This window comes from Pieris rapae, chromosome 9 (genome assembly GCF_905147795.1).
Source record: "Pieris rapae chromosome 9, ilPieRapa1.1, whole genome shotgun sequence".
Lineage (NCBI taxonomy): Eukaryota > Metazoa > Arthropoda > Insecta > Lepidoptera > Pieridae > Pieris > Pieris rapae.
This window is the reverse complement of record NC_059517.1, coordinates 10,816,756-10,836,511: the sequence shown is the minus strand read 5'-3', so window position 1 is coordinate 10,836,511 and position 19,756 is coordinate 10,816,756. Positions and strand designations below refer to the sequence as shown.

Sequence of the window (19,756 nt, the reverse complement as noted above, 5' to 3'; positions counted from 1 at the left end):
CCTAATGGCACTTTCCATCGAAACCAATTACGTCACTAACGTAATCGAGTGACGTCACTCTTGCTGTGACATGAAGGCTGGTGATGTTCAATTTTATCATTGAGAAATCTTTAAAAATTGCTTTTTAAATAGAACATATAATTTTTATTAAAAATAAATTTTATTGTTAGTTGAAATCGATTTGTTATTTCATTTTATTGGAGTTTTCGCTAACCTGTTACTTTACATGGCGTTCAGTTTAAAGAAACGTTTTAGAGTGTATATTGTAATTAAAAACATATTTTATACCAAAGTTTAAAATGTTAAAAATATATATAAATGCAATTCTTTTTGTAGTGATTGCAACTTGTAGTAAATCAAGTAAAATTCAACAAAAAATTAAGGAATTGGAAAAAGAAGAAAATAATCTTTTGAAGGAATTGAACGTGATCATAAATAAAAACGTGGACGTTTTACAGAAAGTAAACAATTCGGAAGCTATGCTTGCTGTTCATTACTTGAGAGACCTTCAAAATCAAATAAAAGATCTTAATAGCTCCGATATTAGGGATGTCGAAATGAGTAATATTTTTCGCCGCAAAGCAAAAAAAAAGCCTCATCATGACTTTATGGTAGATTTGGAAAAACTTCTTAAGCCTAAACACGTGTCAGAGAAAAAACTAAAACAAATGCTCGACAATCGTGACTTAATAAAAAAGAAGTTAGACGATTGGATCTTAGAAAGAGAAAAGGAGAAAGAACGGATTAGGAAGTATAAGATGCAGACTAAATATCTTCTGCTTGCAGGCAAAGTGGAGAAATGTCCAAGGTTCGGCTTTTCAGGGAAAAAGAAAAAGCGAGATGACGATTATACCAGCTGCAAGAAGAAGTATAAAGACAGGTATGACAAGCACTGCAACCCGGATAGAAAGAAGGAGCCAAAACCTCCAAAGACACCTTCAAGCGGTAAGAAAAGGTATCCGTGCTGTAGGAAGTGCTGCAAAAAGTCCTATATGGGATGTCTTTAAATAATTTCTAATTATTCCGTTTTTATTTAAGACGCTACGAAATAGATATTTTAAAACATAAATAGGACAAGCACATTTCCAAAATTTTATCATTTAGTTCATTTAGCTTCTTTAAAAGCGTATTCAATCGTATTATAAGCCAGAGACGTCGGCTAATTTTATCTCGAGATTGTGTTTGGCGCCGCAGGGAATGCGCGGGCGTTGTTCTCTTATGTACTTATGAGAGGGCACATCTTAATTATGTTTTAAACTGTGTGCCCTAAAATTTACGGTACCTAATCTTTGTGAAGAAAATGGAAGATATAAATTACGTAAAGCCCGTCAGCAGCTTACCATAAATAATTCAAGTGGAATCATCGCTTATCTCTTCGATAGTGCGGTATTGTCTCTACTGGGCCACTGGCATCGGACTACTAATACCAGCACAATGAAAAAATGGGGATTCGGGCGAGTCACTGGGCCCGATAAGATAGCGTGGCTCTAGCCCATTTGTATTATTGCCTACCACCGCTACTACGAGTCCTACGAATCTTCTCATAGGACAATAAATAAGTTGCCATTCATCAATTTCATTAAAATTATACATGAAAAAGTATTTAACACGTTACTTAATACCAATCTGACATTTAAAACACGGAGCATTTCATGTGGTTCACGAGATTGGCCCATACAATTGTTTATTTTATTTTTAACAAATATAAGCTACATTACACTTTACCCATGTGCGTCAATTATTTACATAATATATATCTCATACAAAAAAAAAAACAACAGAACATTAAACAGTAATAATTACAAATATTTACAAAAGGACTAACGTTTGTTAATCCATTCAGTTCATTCTCGTGTGAGTAATAATTATATTGAGAAGTGATACTTATCTCGCTCTTAGCCGAGTAACATTTAATCTCGATTGAATCGTGAGTAGCGGTAGAAGAAATATCATACGGGTACGGAAGGTCCACATTACACATTACAAACATTAGGTTACACATTACTCAGATTAATTCGGGTCCGTAATGAACCTATGTCTCTAAGAGCCACGTATCTTTGATTTGGTTGAATTTTATATTTTTACGCACCTAAACTCATTAGAAAAAATAAAGTACAAACATAAATCTTAATCTTAAATCTTAAGAATCATTTTAAGTCTATTTGATCAATGTCAAACGTTCCGCTGAATTATTAGAGTGCTATTTTTGGTATTAACCTATTTATCAGGTTAAAAATTTATACATAAAAATGCAGTGGTAGCAGAGTGATGAATAGGTATGAAGCGTAGAACACAATTGTGCAAAAAACATTGAAAACGTAAATGAGTTAAAGACATTTTAAGAACAATACGTCAATCTCGTTAAACAAGCGGAGGTTAAAAGGGGGCGGAGAGGAGGGGGAGGGGTGTCGAGAGGAAATATTCGATTGGGAAGTTGTTTCCCGACGAATTGTGAAAACTCGGAAATTGAGTAATAGGGCGGCGTTGTTTTGTTTACCGCCGTTTGCTTAATAATGTGTTTTTTTATTGCATCGGAAGACCTCGCACGAGTACAGTTTTTATTAATTCAGCTTCTGGGCTTTTAAAAGTACTTTATTAAAAACATTTGATTTTACTTTAAATAATGTATCGATGAGTGCCTTTGCCTACCAGCCACGAGGAACTCATTAAGCAACGTATTATGTTTAACTTTAACTTTTTTTATGTACGAGACAACCTGGCAGGTGGCTCACCTGATTTTAAGTGATCCGCCGCCCATGGAAAGAAGAAGAAATGAGCGTACCAATTCCTAAATTGGTACTCTCTTTTCTGAAGAAAGTCAAAATGCTGTGGAAATACTTCAGTATCTAATAGATGATTCACAATATTTTATTTAAATTCATAAAAAATGCTACAATTTTATTACCACCACTGTGAATATTTTTAACGAACCACAGTTCTCTGTAATTAAATAACAATTTTCATATTGGCTCCGTTAGTTCAAGCCGAACAACGAGAATTTTAGATTTTAAACATTTAGAATTTCAACACTAGGTTTCCTATGTTCTTTTTAAATCATTTTATTGTGTTGTTTTATGTCGGATAGTTTAGAAATTGTTAGAAGTTGTTTCTTAAGTTTAATAGTTCTCAGTATTTATACATGTAAATCTAACGTAACGTATAAAATATAGCTATTTTTCTATCTCGGCTGAGGCTCGTGTAATGGTTAGCTATTAATTACGTCGCATGCTCACCGCAAATCAGACTGATACAAAATGTAGCTCAAACAAGCTACAATACAAATAAAGTGTTTAAATAGCGAGCCGCTCGTCAAACTGATGCTTGCTGTTGGCAGGGTGAGTGCGTCTGTTTTTGGCCAAGTCAAGCTGATCTTCTCCTTCTTCTACCGCAAGCTGAATATTGAGAGACCCACGTTGCATACAATATGTATTTGCCGCAAGTTACAGGGACATGTTTAGAGTAAGTATTAAGAGAGACGCAACGATGTTTTATTTCATTTTTATTGAAGAAGGCTACTTAGGCTAATCTTTTGTTACAAACATTTGAATAAAGGAGAAAAATAGTAAAAAATAGATATTCCATTACCCTAAAATAGGTGCACACACCCTTCCGAGCTCATAACACTGCGGTACAGTCGTGCACATTAATTGTTTAACGTTAATTTTGATTCACCGACACATGTATTAGCTGCTCCGCTATTAACGATGTATTTCATTGTCATTATTTAAATACCACTAATTTACTTGCAGTTCTGCCAATTGCAGTGGTTAGGACGATTGATTAGTGATTGCTATCTATATGACGACTAGCAAACATGTGGGGTAATGATGATTTTTGACGATTATTTTCTATGGTCTTTATGAATATTTAACTAAATTACCGATTATAAAATAAAATCACAATACTACAATGTAGACCTGGTGACAATTACAACCTTAGGACGATAATGGTCTATTCCATTCGTTTATTTCTGTCTCGGTTATTTTGGTGAAAAATTGGAAATACCTACACAATAATGTGATAGAAGAACAAGAGAAAGAGAAGCACTCGCATAAAATACACTTCATTTATACACGGGAATATCTGTATATTAAAAACGAACACTAAAAACGCATAATACAGCAAGACTGCATCGTTAGCCTCACTCCACCCTCCAGTCTCAGTGATGAGCACAAACTAAGTGAGATCAGTATTAGTACTACATTCGTGCTGATCGCCGTCACAGTTATTAAGAACGTGCGATACAAGTCACTCAATACAGCGAAGTAATTTACTGATACAGAAATCAAACTTAATATTATTACGCAGGACAAACTAATTATAATAGTATTTAGACTCCTTATAAATAACCTCTCTTCATAATTTAAATATTGATAACCGGCAATAAAATAAAAGTAATGCCACAACTAAGGCATGTTACAGGCAGCTGACAGGATATCTAAATCTAAATCAAGTGCCTAAGCGCACATAGTATAAATTGGAACAAAACAGAACCATCCAGGTTAATACCAAGAAAATGTACACTTGCAATTCTAAAAAACTGTCTATCAGCACGAAGATAACCCCCGAGAGCCCGAATTATAGAAGTAGTTGTACTTCTAACCGTGTTCATGTTGACCTTTGCAAAAGAGAAAACTAATCAAGTTTATGATGTACGCTATACGCTTACAGCTCCAAAACGCTAAAGGTACGTTATATGCACGGGAATATACCTCACCAAAAACTATCTGAAACCGGCGGCAAATCTGATGCTGTTAAATGTAAAATATAAAGAAGATAAATCAAAAGGCTCAGTTATATAAGATAGGAAAATTTAATGGAAAATAAATAAATAAATAAATAAATATTAACCGGCAGTTGAAAAGTCTAAAAATTTAACATACGCATACACTTTGGAAAACCGTCGTACACAGTTACTAAACCAAACTAGAATAGGATCGAAGCTAGACCTATACCGACGAATACTTATACTTGTTATCTCCTCAGACGAACTTCTTCCAAAAGTAGCAACTAATAAATGTAGTGCAAATTATAGTGAAAAGTTTGAATGTTAGTGACAACTGTGTTAATTAAAGTCCTTCTGTCTAAGGTGAGGGGACATAGATGTAATAACAAAATCATGAGTAATTTTCGTATACCTGTTTATTACCTTAAACAGGCTAGATTACAGTAAAAATAAAAAAAAAATAAAAAAAATTCAACAATAATCGCTGGAGTTGATAAATTGCGACGCAACACTAGTTTGACGTGGTTCTTGAGCGGCAGCCACAAAGCTCCTCCAATGAATATTAGTTCAAAGCGGGTCGGTGTTGTTTTTGAAGTGTTATTACAATAAACATTACAATATTACGTTTAATTCCACTCTGTTGCCGTTGTTCGCCGGGACCCACTTGTATATTCTCTTAAACAAAGCAACAACCACAGGCTTGTCGACTAACTTAATGCAATAATTAAATGCATAATAAGTTTAAATGATAAATTGTTTAAAACGATATAAAGTTCGCTAAAAACTATAAATAATTTCACAGTCTGTTAAAAAAACGTATTTTTCCCTATCATATTCATTTGAACCTGTAGGCTTCCCTACTCATCAAAGAAGACAAAGGCTGTAGGCTGAGAGAAAAAGCCGGATAGAAAACTCTCGGTAGATATTCTTTTAAAGCTAATCATCAAATAATACTTACTTTAAAACAAATATAGCAAATTAATTAGAAGAAGTCTACCCAGCACTATTCCCAGGCCCAACTAGATAATCGCTAACTTTATAGTAAGCCTTTTTACACGGCTTTTCTTTAATACATTTCTTAAATTTATTAAAAGGAAGAGATAAAAGAGCCTCTGGGATTTTATTAAAGAAGACTATCCCTTTTCCCAAAAAATAATGACTAAGTTAAGATAGTCTGCACTATTTATCACTATTTTTGTATACATACATACTATTTTCATAAATATATTGCAAGATGCAAGATGAAAATAGATTCGACATCAGCAGCATGACCCCATAATAATAAGCCATAAGTCATTAAGCTGTGAGAGTAACTAAAATAAACTATACATCGCGACATCAGTCAGTGAGCGAATTTTTTAATCACATAATCAAGTAGACATCAAACCAAGAGAATTGTAACGAGTAAAGTGAGATTTATATAAATTCATACAAGTAGTAACACAGGCAAACTCTTCGAAACGTCCACAATCAGAAGCTGCGGTCGGAGCAACAGATCGGTATGCAATAAGCCGCCCCTTTCATTATTGCATACCACACACTAATCATGCTGCGCAACACATTATAATTTATATCATACATGTTATCACAATTAAGAGGCAAGCTTACAATATACTTGACACGATAATAAACAAATACATTACATTAGGTTTGGGACGGTGGAAATCTACTTTCATAAAGAGACTGCCTCGTTCGAAATTTCAAATTAAGGGTGACTTAGAAATGGCAGTACTATTAAGTGCAATGGCAGCACGAGGAGACGATCTGAAGGGCCATCATGTTTGTGTCAATTAATTACAAATGTCGAGAGGTGTACACTCCGCAACACTATTCCATGAGACCTGTTTGCCTACACTGCGGGTGAGAGAGAGGTCCGTTGTATGTTTTAATCATACTGCTTACATCGCTTATTATATTTACTTAAAAGTTTATAGGCATATTCTGTCGAATAGCACTATCAAAATATGTCGGGAAGAAATATTGTTTGTTTGTCATAAAACTGCAAAATACAAGATTAGGTACACTTACTATGTAGTAGTAACTTTTCATTAGAAACTACTAAATTTTAAGACATCTGGATCTTAATTACCCCAAATCGTAGTAGTATATACAAATAGATAGTTTCCGGTTAGAACGTCGAAGTATTGATGATGCAACTTCCTAACTATGTGGTCGAGAACTTACTGTGACGTCAGACGGCTGAGATTTAACGAGCTCCAATATCGCTCGAAAAGCGTGGTTTATGAATAGTATAGTCAAATTACAATCTTTAGCTTACAGCAACTACGAGTGGAGTTCCGTGAAAAAATTAATGATACCCCGGGACGGTCAAGGCCACAAATTTCTGCTGCATTGATATTTAAAAGGAAGTAGAAGATATCGTTATCTCATATGAATTTTGGGTCTAAAGGGTCAAGCTAGATTCCTCACGATGGTTGTATAACGACTATTTTAGCCTCTAGACTACATTTAAGGGGAATCAAGCTTTTCACACACAATATTATTACACGAGAATCAGTAAAGACAAGTTGAATAGGGCTCTATGTTCTGCTTGCGAAACATTGCACGCAATGATTAAAACTTTAATTCGTGTATATGTCGTTGTAATAGTTTGCCGGTACCCAATTATATTGAAATGGGTAACAAGCAGAGCAACTGCGAATGCCCATTAACTAACAACTAATTCAATTAATTCTACAATTGATTTAAATTTACTCGGCACTACATAACTCTGCAGATATTTATTGTTTAGTTTTTCTTAGCTTTTATAACTATAAGTTAAGTTGTTAAGTCTACATATATCATATTGTATTAATCATATATTAAATGGATATTAAATTATCATTGATTAAATCTACTTATTATAAGGTGTAAATTATGCTGTGGTTTAATTTAAATAATAAATACCTACTTAATTAAATCTCGTCATCATTTTTTAAATGTGCGGACAGTGGTAGCAGCTATTTAATTTGTGGCCGATTTTGTGTGATCTAGATGAATGCGGACAAGAAGCGGTTAAAAGGTTTTCAAAATATTCTATGCGAGCCTTTCTCACTTCATACATTTGAATAATTTGAATTTGAGGTAAATAAGATTTGTGTACGAAAGGGTAAACCGGATCACGTGCAAGAAATATTCAGGAGACTAAGCTTTGTGAGGTAATCTTTTTTATTTGTGAAAGGTAGGTGATATTTGAACGAACGTTATCATGATAATAATCTTACTCTTACCATAATATGTTAAGAATTTACCACGTTTCATTCATCGCCTTTTATTTCGATGGAGACGGAGGGAAAGGGAGGGAGAGGGGGACGTTTCTGATGGTTTATGATGATCTGCTGGCGTTGAAGGGTTTAATAGTTTCAAAAAAATGTTCATCGACATCGAATTTGCAGTGTTTGGCGCTATACTCGGCTTAACTCGCCGCCAGTGTTCCCACCCAGGTAACCGCAACATCTTCTTTTTGACCTGGAAGCACTGACTTACCGGAAATTGGTCAGCTACTTTGGGCGGTAGTTGCAAAATTTGTTACAAAGTCTGGTTTTCATTTTCTAGACTAGAATAGTAATAGGAACTGATAAAACTGAAAACTTGATGTGCATTCAGGGATGGTGGTATGAAACAGAGCGGTATCGACAGAAAAGTTGTTGGTCAGGTTATTGACTCATTTTCGGCTATAAAATTTGCTTTATGTATCTCCGGAAGAATTTTAAATTTCAAAGAAAATCTTCCATTTAGATTCTATGGGATAAGTGCTGTTCTTCGAGTTGAAACTATTACGAGTTTCACAGCTTCCAGACCCTATCTCGAAAGCTGTGTGCAGCCCAGTGCACCTTTAACCTCGATATGAGAAATTTGTCGAGAGCAGAAAAGCGCATTAAACTTAGCATTTGAAAGCATTTCTACTTGAAACAGTAATTGACATTGCGAAATGTCATTATTTAAAGGCAATTTTATTTGTTTTTCTAATTCATTCAGGCCTCCAACCCTATTTTTTCATAAAAATGAAACTGATTTGAAAGAAAGGCTGAGTATATCGTTGTAGGCTAAATCCTATATTTTATTGTTCAAATAAATTGGAAGGATATACATATGTGTTGCTGCAGCAGCCACGTACAGACATACATTCATATCGCGAATTATGGAGATATTGATGCGCCGCGCGTGCCCACGACTTACGACTTTTGTGACCACGTTTAACTGATTGCGAGGAATTCTCACTGAATGGGATTCAAAAATAAAGTCCTGATAAGTGTTTAAAATGAAGGAGATATAACTTTAGTTATTTATATTATTTCTCGACACGGTAGCCGAGTCCAGATCCTTGGGGATGCTATGCATTTGCTACGGTTCTGACATCCTTCTTCCGCTTCTTTCCCTTTAAAAACACTCACCAAGTTATTTCATGTATCTCATTTCCACTGTATTTATTCTACTCTTATTTTTTCTCTGCCACACTCATCATTACATGGTTAGACTTTAGATGTTGTTTCTTACCGTAATAGCTATATGTAAATCATAACTTTAATTGAAATCCTACAATAATATCAGAACGGTCAACCTAGTCTCCTTATGATGGAATATCCCGCAGATAATTTAGTACATTCTATTCTCGCTTTATTTTATTAACACGCGTCACCCGGTTACGAGTTTGCCTTATTGCGATGCGACCAACCACAACCGGCTCCAGGTTATTTCATTTTGTTCGACACACGACATGTATATTTAATTGTTTTAAATCCAGACATTATGATTTTTTGTTACATGTACAGATTATAGAGACAGAACAAATGAGTATTCGATCAGCGACATAATACACACACAGGCACTCCCTATAAAAACTAATTAATTTCCAGATCAGACCGAATTGTTTTGTAATACTTTACATTTCGTAAAGTTCACAAGATACACATCGCATGTGGAAATCATGTATTGATTGAAAAACCCTTAGAAGTTTATAAAATTAATCTAAAAAGTTGTAATGTCGAAAGTTGGAAGATTGGTCCAAACATTGGTACAAATATTTGATAACGAACGCACTTCAAACATCAAAGTAAGATACCCGCGATTGTATTTCCCTTCCTCAGGGATGCTGGCTCAATGTTTCAATTATTAATTTATGTAAGGATTTAGCCAAAATAACATTTTAAGGTATAAGAAGTTAATAAACATTACAATTTTACATCTATATACAACGTACAATTTAAAAAATAATTTTATATATCGTGCGGATTGCGCAATATATAGATTACTTTTCAAAACCAACACCAAGGGCAATCACGAGCAATAAATATATATACTCAATATTTTTTTTCGCTTTGGCCCATATGAAAGTATGAGGTGTCAGCCCTAGTGTAAACTTATTATTTGTTTCATATTGGAATGTAAATAGAAGCCGCTCTTCGATTGTCGAGCTTCCGAACTGTTTGCATTATTTTGTGGTTTCCACGAGAACTCTGTAATGATATGGTGAAACGTCTTGAAACGCACTTCGTTGATTTTTCCTGACTCTTCACGTCGGAAGTAGTTATAGAGAAATTATTATTTAACTATGTTATCATTTATTACCAAATATTAACCTGAAAAAGAAAATATATATATTCTCTTTCTTCTTCTCCTGTATAAAATGAAAAAGACATTAATTAGATCTTAATTGGTTTAATATATACATATAAAGGACCCGGATGGGTTCTTTTTCTTTTTCTGTAATTTACGTAAATTAAAAGATTTCTTTAAAAATCAAGGACGTATAGAAAATATCTGACGAGCTACTAAGTCCAGCAAATACACATCTCTGTTTTGGCAGTCAAAGTCCAAATGTCTTGGGTCAGATTTAGCACTAGGACTGCCAGCACTTATATTTTGAAGAAATTTTATTTTTAGCAAATATAAAAGTAGACAGTATAATAATTCTCCATCTAAAGCCGGGAAGCGGAAAGCACCATTAAAATAATTATGAACATCTTAAATAGCGCCATCTCTCTTGTCGTGTCCTACTTATCTACGCTTCTATGCTCTATTATATTTCAAAAATATATAATAATGTGACCGAGTAAATTAAAGACAAAAAATTATATTCAATAACCATTCGAATATATATATATATATATATAAACGTGTTTATATATATATATATATATATATATATATATAAACGTGTTTATATATATATATATATATATATATATACATAATATATATATATATAAACGTGTTTATATATATATATATATATATATATATATATATATATAAACACGTCATATTATTTTTACATTTTGGAAGTGTTATTGATTTATTTAAGGAATTTATTAGTAAAATATAATTAACCTCTGAATATAACAGTGAGTCATGAGAATTGTTTTCTGCGAATGTCGTAGGTGGAGCTGTGTTATAATTAATGAGGTCTCGTATCACGTCTTGTTTGCGGAACACGGGAGCGCAAGAGTCTTAGCTCTGGATGCCGTCTAGATGAATAAATCAATTTTAAACATTTTCTGTTTAATAAATGTAATGTCAAGAAAAGATTGGAAATTGTGCTTTAAATAGAAGTTATTCAGTTGTAAAAAGCCATATTATAGTTAGGACATAAGAAAACGTTTTTTTATGAAAATCCAATATCTAATGTTAGTTCAGGTGCTCCTAGTGGAGTGCTATAGGCAGCCAATAGGCGGTGTCTGTAGCGAGCGGTTAGCTGAGTGGCAGCTTCATTTGCGATCGTGACGTGTGCGGTGACGTCACGCGCCAGGCACACGCTTGACGGCTCAATCGTCCCGACGATAAAGGATAATTATTTGCTTTTTATTGTCTTGAGTGGAAATCTAATAAATCGATATTGTATATAGTTTGGAGCGCCCTAAAGGCATGCTTCACAATGTTTATTTAATATGTTCTTATTTTGACTTTAATATTCTTTAGCAATTTCGATTTAGGAAGAGTTTCTCAAATGTAGACCACATTCACACTCTGAAAGATTTGATTGAAAAATACTAAGGCAACGAGTTCTTTATATCGCCTACAACGTCTACTAAAGAACATTCTACACTGTTTCAGATGCAAGGCTTTGGAAAACACTAATAGAGCAAGTGCAGCCTTAGTATTAACGGTCAATACCTGAATCACCTGCGCTTTGCTGACGACTTCGTGCTTTTATCCGAATCCAGCTCATAATTACAATTCAATCATTAAATGCCGTTAGCGAGAAGGTAGATGAGCCCCTGAAAGACAATGCGAATGACAACAGTATGGAAAAGAAATATCGGTCCATAGAGAAAATCTGGAAAATGCAAACAAGTATGTTAGTTATAAGATTTAGGCATAATAATTGAAAGGAGAGTTAAAACATACTTGAAACTAGTTCTGGAGTCTAATGGAAATTTTTAAAAGCAACATTCCAGTAATTTTATAACCAAAGCCATGTCGAGCTGTCTCTTGCCATGTCTAAAGTATGCTTCCTATAATTGGAAATATACACAGGAGATAAATAGAAAAATAGGGGCCAAGAACTGAGTTTAACATTAAAAACATTAATAAAATAAGACACTCTAAGATAAGAAGCTTTATTAAAGCTACTGACGCGCTAAATTATACTTTAAAGCATAAATGGAGATGTGCAGGGCATGTAGCGAGACTCTTTGACGATCGATGGACTATAAGGGTGACCTGGTGGAGATGCCCTATTGGGAAACGATACAGAGGAATGCCGACCACCAGATGGGCAGACGACATTACTAAAACTGCTGCCTCAGGCTGGATGCAACGGGCCCAAAACCTTCACCTGCGGAAAAAATATATATAATATAATAGGATTAAGTTTACTTTGTAAGGAATAATTCTTTTTTTTATTATTCTTAGTATATAATAGTGTCTCTAAGCCATACTGGTTATATTTACTCCATCACTGCACATAAAAATTACGCCTATAAAAATGAACACAGTAATCTAAGACGCAAAATATTAACAAATTTTATAAACTACATATTATAACGCTCGATTAAACGCGTGCCGCATCTGTCGACACAGGCCAAAGTAATGATGCACTACATTCATCAAAAAGTGTCAGCACATCAATATTATACTTTGTTTTTTTTTTCACTCTGTGGCGGGAACCGTTACTCCGCACCTGTTGTAACGTAATGTCAGGTGCGTAACTTTTAAACAGCTAGGGTGACGTTTAGTCTATTATCAATTATATTACATATATGTGTTTATGAAGATTATATGATAAATACGTAGCTGTAATAATTGTAAAAAGGTGTCGCCGGTAGCAACACTACGACTAGACTATGTACAAACTTTAATTTTTTTTTCGAAGAAGGATCTCTCGAGCATAAATATTGCAAAATGGTTCTTTCTTAAAAACCTACCTCACGCTACACGTAACTACAATCTACCTCGAATACACACTCCGTGGGACACTTATATCTCGCTTGGGGTAATACTGCGCTTTTACATTGTTCGTAATACTAAACAAGACAAGGTTCTATCACGCAAAATACAAAAATGTAGTACTTTGTAATAAAATTAAAACAATTTATTAAGTCAATTGCACTGACAAAGTTAAGCAAAGGTAATGAAATAGATGCCTCTGTGATGAACAACTTTTAATAGAAAATTCTAAGATTTGATAGACAAGCGGATTAAACCACTAAAGCTTTATTTAATATTTTCCATGAATATTCTACTCTGGTAGAGAAAGCTTTTAACATGGCATCTGCAGATGAACGTTTACCGGAAAAGCAATATCGTGAATGAGTTATGTAATAAATGTCTTAAAGGATACAATATGTAGAGCACACCACTTCACTTGTCTTACCAAAATTCTAGTGACCTGACACACACCAACAACCCCATTCGTACGGACACCCACATAGAAACAACCCCCGGTCGGAGCTTTAAGCTTTCAGTAACGGTCGAGGCGTCGCGAGGGGTGCACGTATTTGCACGAACGGAACGAAGCACGCGTGTGATGTTTTGAGGAATTTTTGAATGTATCAGTGATGTGATTCGTTTTGGATTGTATTGCTTTCAGGTGAGAAAGATTCTCGTTATGAGGCACGAGACAATTTTACGGCATTTCAACATAATGTTATGGGTTGATTTATTTATCTGAGATTATTAAGTTGCAACATTTATTGTATTTTTTCAAGAAAAAAAAAAGACATTTGAAAAACTCACAATCATTTTTTTTTTTTCAATTTGTCATAAGTATAAATATCATTAATTTTTAATATCGCTTTTCTTATATAAACTTTAGCTTTTAATTTTTCTGCGTTTTTCAGTATAAATTAAATATGAAAAAATCCAATATTCTACAACTTTACAATAATTTTGTATGCTCTAGTACTATGCATTATTGCTTTATTGTGATCGCATCACGTCAGTGCTTCAGTGAGATAGAAGATCGAAATTCAGTAGAAGAGACACTCCACACCGGTGTTGAATGGCTGTGAGGTAATTCCGCAGCAGCTGTTCAATGCTAATGGTGTCGTGAGTCTTATAAAATGTAAATTAGTTCAATTTCACGAGAACTTGGTGGAATTTTAATGCCGTTATTAGTAAATAGGCTTTACCGACCTGGTTCTTTGCTTCGATTTGGTTTTCCATAATTAAACCCTTTGAAACAACATTTTGTACAAATAACTTTGTCCTTTCTCATTTCAACAGTACAAGCGTGTGAAAATATGCGATTTGTAATGCAAGTCAATTGTAAAAAATTCTTAATTTTAGACGTTTTAATATTGTTTGGTTAATTTAAATCGTCAATTCCTCCACATGACCTTTAAATCCAGCCACAGCAGATACGAGCACAGAATTATATCCGGCCGTGATTCAGTTGCTCTATTTCTGTAGCGTTCGCTTGTATTTCATGCAATTTGCGATTTATTCGTACACTGTTTATGTTACAACAACTCATGGATAATAAGGTCGGGAGAGAATTATGCATTTAGAAACAGAATTTTGTTCCGAAATTCCTTAAGCGTTTTCAATAAAATAATATAAAGTCCAAATTCGACCATGATTCGAGCATTCCGAATATTTTTATTAATAATTGTTAACATTTTGTTAATTTTAATCCTTCACCACATATATTTCAAACAAAATATAAAGTGGAAAATATAGGATACGAGTAAACACTGAAGATACTGTATTAAACGTCAAACTTGTATAAAAATTAAGAAAAATAGCTAAGGGAAGATCAGTCGACTAATAAATAAACAAACGGACAGCCAACACAACTATACATATTGATGAGGGCTCCGATGTTAATAGATCGGGTAAATACGAATTCACAATCACACCACTTTCACTTGAATTTAAAATGAAAGGAAACATCATACTTCGAGAGAGATATCAGAGAGACGATATCGCTATTAAGCGACAAAAATGAAATATTCGGATGTGCGAATCCATATTTGATATTGTTGACATTCAAATACGTATTGATAAATAAGAAGAGACTCTTAAAAGTATGAAAATCGATGTATCCAGCGGCACAGTGGCCCGATTTAAATGCAAATGTATGAGCACTTTACCGAATTGCTCCGTAGCATGTCGTATGGAACTATGTATATCCACTTCGCAAAACATATTACGTTATGGCGTCTTCGAGACAGGTTATTCGTTTAATAGTTGGGCTCAGTTTACCGCTTTTTTATAGTTTCCTCTCGGTTCAAAAAACTTACATGAAATTTATCGTATATTGCTGCGCAAAGTGCATGTTTCGATTCTTTTTTACTTTACTTTTACAAATATTTCACTCAAATGAATCTAATAAAAAAATTCAAATTGGCCGATGGTTGCAACAATCATTTAAGTAAATTTTGAATATAAATATTAAACAATAACAGTTTTAAGTGTAAGCAAAATCTTTTGTTGTACGAAATGCACCAAATTTTAAATAAACTTTACATTATTGAAGTTCTCGGGAACAGTGAGCTTAGGAGTTGGTGGTTGAAGTGAAAGCCTTAAGTCCAAAAATTTAAAATGTATAAGGTTTTCGAGAAAAACGGCGTCCAAGCTGAATTTACACCACGATGAATAACTTCAGATAACATCAACTTATGAGCTGCTTGCTTTTAAAACTTGAAGTTGCTAAGGCTCTATTGGCGTTTTTAATGCAGCTTCCTGATGAAGACCAAAAATCTGTCTATTCAAACTAAATAAACGTAAATACAGTGAATGTATTATTATTAAAAAAAAAAACATTTTAGGTACTTCCACGCAGGTAGTGAGCTGGCTCCTAAACGATTTCTTTGAAGCTACTTCCCGTTTGATAATTATTTTGTGGCGGAGCTGCTAATGAATGAGAAAATACTTTATTTGCTTTACTCTAATACTATAGTTCAAACAGCCACATACCATGTATTTAATATTCCTAGAGATTAAAAGGAAAATGAAATACTGGCAAGGCACACTTATCTATTACCTTTACTACATGTAATAAAAGGTCGCTTTGTGACTTGTCACATAATTTTAGCGCTAAGTTGTCTGTAAAATCGTAGTTGAAAAAGCTAAAAATCCGGCATTTTTCAGCGAAAATGAATTTGTCTAAGTTGACAAGCCTTACAGAAGCTTAGGCTTTGATAAAAATCGACTTCGACGTAAAACAAGAATTTAAAATATCTGAGCTGAAAACGCGGACCTCCCAACTCGAGTTCACCGCTTCGCCCACATTGATCGTTCCTAACATTTGAGTTTTATTTAAAGTGGTAGGTATTACTCAATTAAGGCAACTTGTTTTATTGTAAAAAAAATATTAAACTCTTTTTGGTATGCTGTAAGTTTCAGTTTTCCACGCTTTTAATTGGCCGGTTCATTAAAACATTTTAATTATTTGAATAAAATGCAAATTGGTAGCAGTAAGACTTAAATCGGCAATTATGCGCCAATGCTGACCTGATGATACACGATGGTGATTAAAGACACAGACCTACAAAACGCCATCATTATTACACTATTAATAAGCTAATAGCTTTCATCCAAATTACATCTAAAACCAGTTTGCATAACATTTTAAAACATTTCTGTGTGACGCCATTGCAATCGGTGAATGGTGCCAGCGAATTCATCGACCTAATTTTTCTAATTTTTAATTTAATGTTATATTAAAAAAGTGTCTCTTGAAATAACCTTCACCCTACATTTTATTCCCTTTATGAAATTCAACTAATTAGTCTATTGAGAGCTATTTAAAAGACAAATTGCACTTAGTGAATAAATATTCCTACTCTATTTAGAAATAATTTTAAAGATCAAATTTACAAATATAATATTTACATATTTATGCTTTTTGTAATGTACGTTTTGAAACTAAATGTTTTTGTATATATTATCTGTTATTTTTTTGTGGAGTTTTAATTTTAGTCAGATCTATATATAGGCCGTCTGAAAGTATTATGATTGGAGTTGTTATTAACATGAAATTATAATAAAATAATTTCATTGAATATTTATATGCAGAAAAGAAAATATTTTCGAAATATAGTATATATTTGTACTTATATACATATGGCTGTTCTTTCTCTTGCAAGAGGAGACCCAGTGCAAATTGATGCTCTATATGTTTCTAAGGCTATTTATACACGACGACATCATTGTTACAATTACGTGAGATTCAAACTAAAAATATTTCTTAATTGCATTAATAAAACAAAACCTAAAAAAAATCAAACATCTAAATTTAGTTACGGCAGTTTTGAAAAAGATGCATAAAAACTAAAAAAATAGTAAATGATTTAATTCAAAATGTAAATCGTGTCATCGGCTGTATGGAATGGTCGACGAAGGCTTCAAAGGCAAAATGAAACCAGCCTGTTCCCGGCTGAACCGTTCGTTAACAAAACGCTTTAGTGAATTTTTCAAATGCACAAAATGTAGGTCAAGTCTTAAGCTCATGTTCCATCCTCTCACGTGACTCGGTTAATTGTAATTTGTAATTTTATTTGATACTCAAGAGATACGGCCAACTCTTTATCTAACTAAACCGACCAATTTTCTTGTTCCCTAGCGGCTTCTTGCAACGTCCGATTGGCGCGAAGGATAAAAGGCTAAAAGTACTAATCAAACGATAATTAGGGAAAGATTTTGGCTTTAATTTGGGATATAGGGTACAGCATTTAGTATTTGTAAAATGGAGCCAAAGACTAAAATTGAACGCTGAGTGAATGTTCAATAGCAATCTGTGTTATGTGTGACACAATCATTAATTTAAGACTAGCGTGAATGGATAATCGCGGTGCTGATTATCGCGGGCTAATTAGAGATTACATTAATTATATTATGTAAATAATGGTGATTGAACGGATTTGTCACTGATCCCATTAGCTTTGGATTTCAGAAGCCACAACAGTGTGCCGTGATTTGGTTCCGGCCCTAGTAGAAACTGTATTAAAATAATGTATATGTAATATTAACCACACAAAAAGTTATTGTTTATATTACAACATCCAGTTGGTTATGGTTGGCGCAGTGACGTAGGCTTCCGCCAGAACGATGTTTGTGAATACAAAAAATGCGAACACTTTTGAGCGGTGGTACCGTTGATTCGTGTAGCCTTCTTTGATATTTTAGAAGAATATTATAACTTCTTTAGGACTCAGAGACGCCTTAGAAAATAAAGTATGCAAGGAATGAAGGTGTAATTTTTATATATACTTTGATATTTTTCCGGTTTTTTATGGTTGGCAACTGTTTACTCCACGGTTTCAGAGAGCATTGAAACACCGACAAATAAAAAACAAAACTGAAGCGCCTACGACTCTGCGTTCCTTACGCCTTTGTTACTTGGCATTTTAATAATGCACTGACTAATACCTGCAGCTGCGTTTCATCATCGGCAGACAGGCAGAGTACAAAATACCATCTGCATCACCTCGACGTCCGTCGTTCCACAATCAAGCGTTCTTTAGGCAGTTTTTGCCATGGCTTAGTATGTTATAGTTTTTGCATTTGCTACATGGGACCACTGAAATATTTTCGAACCAATTTAGGGTCCTTCAAGAAAAGAGGGTACTATTTCTTAAAAGGCCGGCAACGCACTCCCGAGCCCTTGGCATTCAGAGTGTCCATGGGCGGCGATGTCACTTAGCATAAGATGAGCCTCTTGCCCGTTTGCCTCCTATTATATTAAAAAAAACCTTCTTAGGAACCTTATTCCGCCAAAATTATGAAACCAGGCTGAAATGACTGACTTTAAATCTTAATTATGGAACTTTTGTTACCACGCAACCGCAGACCACATGAAACTGTACTTATGCATGTATATGCATGTAGACACGAAGTATTGCTTTGTAACAATATTCCCAATTTCCTGAGGAAATCGATGAATCGAAGCCAAGTTTAGATCAAATGAATAACGTGAGATGCGTTGCACGAAACGGCTGACGTCATCACAATTATAAATTACAGGATTATTATAGACCAGATTCGAATATGTGAAATGGCTCGAAGTAATTTTAACCATACAGATGTTAATTTGGTATAACCCCGGATCGTCTTGGCTATTCACCGTATTAAACTAAGAGCCATGATCCCTTGGCGTTGCGTAGAGATGTAGGGTCTCTCTGTATCTTCTTCCAAAAGAGGAGTTTTTCGGATTAATACTTCCAGATGAGTTTTATCTATGGACGTCTAGGCAGAATAAATATCCATCCGAATCACCTCGACATCCGTCGTCTCACAACTGAGCGTTATTTGAGATAGTTTTTGCCTGCGAACCTTTTCGAATAAAAGGCCGGCAATGCACTTGCGAGGCGTCTAGCAATGTGAGTGTCATGTGAGAACTAAACTGGAAACGCATCTCTCACATCAAAGAAGTACAAATAGACAGAAATAGTAATGACTAAAACTAAGTAAATGTGACTAAATAGTGGAAATAATACGGCGAGGCTACGGCGACGGTCAGTTACGTACTGGCGGTCAGCCAACGGTGACCTCAGCTCTGAAACATAACAAGTCATAAGCGGGAGCGATCATACGATGCTCGCAGTGATGATATCACGATGATGTCAACTTGAAACAAGGACTTTG

At 34.3% G+C, this 19,756-nt stretch overlaps 1 protein-coding gene across 7 annotated transcripts in view; it reads left to right on the top strand.

The window, feature by feature from the left end:
- The first annotated feature begins 13,630 nt into the window (after positions 1 to 13,630).
- Positions 13,631 to 19,756, top strand: part of LOC110992992 (hemicentin-1) — a 175,439-nt gene continuing 169,313 nt past the window's right edge. For 6 of the 7 annotated variants that reach the window (XM_045629395.1, XM_045629400.1, XM_045629396.1 and 3 more), the window contains exon 1: positions 13,646 to 13,757. The gene's annotated coding sequence lies outside the window, so the exon portion shown is untranslated. Of the gene's footprint in view, positions 13,758 to 19,756 lie in introns of all 7 variants that reach the window. The other variant, XM_045629394.1, reaches the window with a different exon arrangement.